Here is a 6,044-nt window from a genome sequence, read left to right on the forward strand (position 1 = left end):
TATATATATATATATATATATACATATATAATAATATTATAATATAGTATAAATATTATAGTATTCGAAACTGCCATACCAGACAGACAAATATTCTATTAATTATTTTTTGTTCACTTTTATTTAAAAGAAGAGCTTATCATAATTAACCAATTAGCTGAATACAACACAATAATAACATTTTTAATCATAAAATAATAAATAATTAATTAAAAATGAAATTTAATTGTTTTATTATTATTCAAAAACCCTAACATAACCCAATTTTTATACATTTGTAGTCACTGATCGATTAATACTTTCCCAAAAATCCATGAAAACTGCAGCTAATCTCAATTTAATAGTGTGCTTTCATATTAAAATCTTCAGTAAGTATACAGTATCCATATATCCTTGATTTTGGAATATTTGATTGACCATTTATTTAAGTAAAAACGCTAGGACATCATCAAAAAATGAAGTTTGATGGTTTTATTATGTCTTATTTGACATCAAAGTCGATTTTGCTTTGGTGTTAAAATATTCTTCAGTTCTCGTGCGTTATTTTCTTTATAATTTTCTTTCGAATTGACATTACTCCGATGCTATCGTCTCAAAGTGTCATCAATATGTAATAAACAAACTTTTCAACTTTCCACTACATAAAAATCATTAAATATTAACGCATATAAAATTTTCGGTCAATAATTTTGTATGAATAAATGGACAGCAGCGGCATATCCTTCAGTGGTTCCTTGAGCTCGGCTCAGAAGATAATAACAATTCGAACTACAGCACTTAAAATCGAATTGTGCTCCTTGAAGTACTCAAAATTTATTTTTTTTATTGTTTGTTTGCCATTTTTATAACTAAAGTTTGCCAAATGATTTTTTAGTTTATTTGTGGTCGATGGTCGAGTTACTTAAATTATTGTCTCTGCAATTTCTTACGAGTGACAGGCCACATTCAAACTCGAACGCAATAGAACAGAAAATAGACAAAAATCCATTTTTCTATGGCAAAAAAGTGGAAATGAATGGGCACTTTGAAATTTTTATGATTAAAGTTCTATCAAAAAGAGCAACTGAACTACTCCAAATGCCAGAAATTTTAGTACTTTTCATACATAACTTAATAAATTTTATTTTCTGTGCATTTGGATTTTTTTTTGTCGGAATTTTAGTTTGGTTTTTAGTTTTCCTAGTCTTATTATTTGTACTGGCACAAGGGCGGGAAGTACCAGTTTCGTTTATCTTAGTCATATTTTGTAGAGTTTTTTATATTCTTATTTATATTTATATAAATTTTTTTCCACTACACAATTCTCTTTTGTTGTCATGACAAATTCTCAATGATTTTCCGTTCCATGCTTTTTCATGTTTATTTCTTCCTTAATGTTTTTCTAGTGTATCACAGTATATATATATTTTTTTAAGTTTACTTTGAAATATTTTTTCTAAATCAAATCTAGTAAAACTATGCACTCTGCCTTATCATTCCTGACCATTTTGCCATTTTACCATTTTGCCATTTAGTGGTGTCTTCCAAACAACCAAGTCGTGCCACTTTTTTTCAACTCCGAAAGAGTTCAGTACTAAAACCCATAAAGATAAATAGAAACGGAATAAAAATAAGAAATCAAATAAAACGAGCAACTTTTCAAGTTTATTTAAAAGATGAACGCTCATTCGGCGACAGGCGACATCTGCTGATAGTTTGTGCAAGTATTTGCGCAATCTTGGCTGCAGCCTTCCATCGCTTCCTGGCTAGTGCGGTCGCTGCAGTTCCCTATAAAAACTCTATAAACGTATGGTTTCAGCTGTGTTGAGTGTGAACAATTTTTATTTTTTTTTTTTTTGACTCAAGAATACAAAACAAAGTTGAAACAACGATAAACAGTACAAATGAAAACACGAGTATAAACAATAACCGAGAAACAAGAACAAAATGGCGCATCAAAACTTTGAATTACAAATTTATTTAGTCCTTCAGACCATTTGTAGCAGTGTGAGCGTCACTTTGTTGAGCGCATAATTTTGCATTCATTTGCCTGCGTTCGTTCCAGTGCGTGTGCTTATCCTTCCTGCTGATTTTCTTTCCATAAAAATAATAGAAAGTGTTTTTATCGTTGTGCTTTTTAACATTATCCTTAAGTTGACCCAAAGAAGTTGCAGATATGAAAAGCAGAATAAAATGAATATTTATTATTAATTTTGCTCGTTATCCATCCAATTTTCACAGAAAATCTAATTTCTTTAAAAGAGTGAAACACAAACTGTTGAGAATTTTAGTTTACTGAGTCAAATATTAGGGTCAAGCTATGACAGATTCCACCTAAACCAGTTAACTGTCAAGTTGATTTTCATTAACCTAATGGGGGAGTCGTCTTATTCGGCATTAGTCGTATACTTATCTTTCAATCTTGTGAAATGTACCAATGCTATTACTGTGGTAGCACAATGCGCCATTGTTTGAGATCAAGTGGGCTTTTTGGAAATAAGGCCTCCACTCCAACCTACCTACCGACTTAGACCAGATAGAATTTACTATAATACACATATTTGTGGCTTTCAACAAAAATTCGCTAAGTTAAGTTAAACAATCTACTCATTCATTTCCAACTGTACATCGATGGGTTTTAGAATTTAAACGTGGGCGTGCCAGTGTTGAAGATGAATCACATAGTGGGCGTCCAAAAAATTGAACAAGTATTATTTAAATATTTTATATATTAAAAATTTCATTATTGTTTAACAAACCTTAACGCAGCTAGCTTATTGGTGATATTCCATAAAAATATCTGTAAATAAAAAAATAAAGCAATATATAGAGTTTGTATAGGTATCGATAAGAAATAGAACTCACAATTACTTCAGAGTAAATTAATAAGTTTTATTTAAATGAAATAGTTTTTTTTAATATAATGTACTGATGCAAAAGTAATGAAAAAATAAGTTCTATAAAAGTAAGTACAATGTTCTGTCAACAAAGTAACAAGATAAATAAGAAACGAATCGAATAAAGATGATAAGACATTGAAAAGAGAGAGTTATTATAAGATAGTGTCTAATATAAGAAAACTTCCTTATACTACTTCCTTGCAACGCTTTCTTCAAGTAATTTAAACTTTTTTGTTTGGAAACAGAAATCTTTCTTTTAGCTAGAGTCCCATAATCCCATAATAAGCCTAAGCCTTCACTGGTCATCACCAAAAAATTTCACTCGCGATAAGATTATAATCAGAAAACTGTCTTATGTGTTTAGAAAGACCAAATATAAAGCTTAATAAAGCTTAATAAGGCCCAATTTAAATATGGAATAAAATATCAGTTTTGCAAAGATATATATATTATAGGTATATGTTATATAAAAGAATCAAATAAAAATAAAGTTATATCAAGACTAGTAATGGCATAACTCAAGCTTGACAACTACTAGCTTGTAACACATTTCTTAAAATGATTCAAAACATTTTAAAATATTGGACGAGAAAGCCATCTCTCCTGAAACTTCAGTACCACAAATCCAAGAGAAGTCTAAGCTTTCATAGATCTATGCTAAAAAAGTGGTGATTGTTAGCATAAAGTTATAATTAGAAAACTGTCTCCAGTAAGACAACATATAATGTTCAATACGTAGTACTAATATCAAATGAAACATCATTCTTGCCATGATGTTTCCTGTATATATAAAGGAACTAAAAAGAAGCTAAATTTATTCAGAACAAGAAATGAAAGAATTAAAGCTAAACAACTACTTAAAGTAATCGTTTTACAGTATTGAACCAGAGTAATGTCAGTCTTCAAACCCCAGTACCACAATGCCATAATAAGCCTAGATTTATAATAAGCTTTAATATGCCTCACAACTCTTGGTTTGTTACATTTTCCAAATTAATTATAGATTATTAATAAACTCGCTATGCTTCGTTACTATTGGCTTATAACATTTTTTTTAAGTAGTTCAATTAGTTTTAAAAAGATGAATGACTAAAAAATCTCTATTAAAACTTGCAGTACCTCAAACTCTTAGTGGTCCTTAACCCACACTGGTTTTTATTTCTAGAGTGAGTTACATTTATTTTTCTGGTTTAATATAATAAGACGTAAATAAAACCTAATAATTTTGATATTCTTGTAAACAGGATGGAAAACATAATTTTATATTAATTTCAGCCTACAACACAATCATCTCTATCCCTCAAAGTAAGACCCTTTATTTACTTTTGACATTCCTTCAAAAAGTATTTTTTAATTTTTTACTTTTACCACACCGCATAACTTTCTACTAACCTTTAAATTATTTTTCTTTTGCTTTATAATGAACTGAAAATATTATTGTTATTTCAAGTTAATTGACCGTTAAAAAAAAATACTAAAAAAGTTAAAAAAAGACTATTTCTGTTGCACCTAAAATCCTTAGAACTTTCCAGCCAAAGGCGAACCAATTAAAAAATATAATTCACTTAAGGAACAAAAATATAATTAAATTAAAAAAACTGCTATGGCAGTGGGGGAAAAACAGTAAATTAAAATATAAATTACAATAAATAAATTAAAATTAGGCAAAAAAAAATTCAATGTTAAGCAATATAAAAATGCTGAGAACATGCAAAATAGGTGCTTTTTAAATTGTACAAATGTAACTCATACGCCCCAATGAACATTTAAAACATAAATCGTCGCTCACGAGGCTCGACATCTCTTATGAAATTTATTTCTGTACACGTACATATTTTACTTTTATAAATACTTTTTTTTCTTTTTGCAGATATAAAGTTTAGAAAAAAAATTATTGTTAAGTTGCTGGCAACATAAAAATTTGTAAATAGCTTTTTTATTTCTCATATTTTTTTTTCGTTTCATCTTCTTCTTTCTGCTAATTAAAATGCTTTTTTATGCGCGGAGCAGGCAAGTAATATGAAAAATATTTTCCACCCACTAAATTTTTTAAGTAATTTTAACAGATTTTTCATGCAGAATTGTAGCTCGCTTTTAGGCGGCCTTACATGTTAACATTTCGGTACTCTAAGCGCTAAACTTGCACGTCCTTGGTGGGCGATGTTGTAGTTGCAGTTGTTGTTATTGCTGTTATTATAGTTGTTGTTGTTGTTGCTGTTGTTGTCGTTGTTGCTGTTGCTGTTGCCGTTATATAAATGTATGTAATTTGTAATGTTGATTAACATGCCACTGATGTGAATGCCAAGCGCTGTTGTTGGTTCTTGGGTAATGGGTAATGAGTAATGAGTGGTAATGGGCGTTTGGTTAGGTGCGTTACGGAAATATCTAACAAATTTTACAGCTAGCGTAGTGCTTATGGCTAGTGTTGTTAATGACAAGTTAAAGCGCCTGCCTAACAGCCTAACAGCCTAACACAAGAAGCATTTAGAAAAGTATTCACATTAGTAAACGTGGCTCAGATTTATCACAAAAAAATTTAGTTCGAGTGGTCAAAGTTTTTAGAAAGAAACCTTGAAACTGTAACTACGTACCAAACGTACTATGGATTATAGAAGTGAACTGTTGTATGGAGTGTGAGTTTGTGTGTGGTATTGTATTTATGTTATATACTTTTTGTCATATATATCTTTTTTTTTTCATTTTTAATTTTTTAATATACTTTTGATGTGCTGGTGTCAAAGTTGGTCTTGCAACACGCAAAGTACACGCCTCGCAGGCTTGCCGCGGTCAAAGCTTTGATATGAAAATTTTTGCCATTAATGCTAATGGTCGTTGCACTAGATTTTCCACATTTTTCATATTTTCGCCTTAATCTTATCATTTTTAATAAATATTTTTCTTATTTTTATTCTATTTTAAAGAGATTTAGATAAATTTGTTCAAAAAAATTTTAATAAGAAGGATGGTTTATACTGATACTGTATTTTTATTTTATTTTATTACTTATTTTCAAGAAGTTTACGTAAATCTCTTTATAATTTCACATGAGAAAGAGACACATCCCCAGCTAAATTATTATTTTTTTATTTTCTTATAATATAAAGCATTATGAAATATATATAACAAGTTAATTTAATTAAAAAATATAACAAATTTTATATAAAT

This window comes from Teleopsis dalmanni, chromosome 2 (genome assembly GCF_002237135.1).
Source record: "Teleopsis dalmanni isolate 2A chromosome 2, ASM223713v2, whole genome shotgun sequence".
NCBI lineage: Eukaryota > Metazoa > Arthropoda > Insecta > Diptera > Diopsidae > Teleopsis > Teleopsis dalmanni.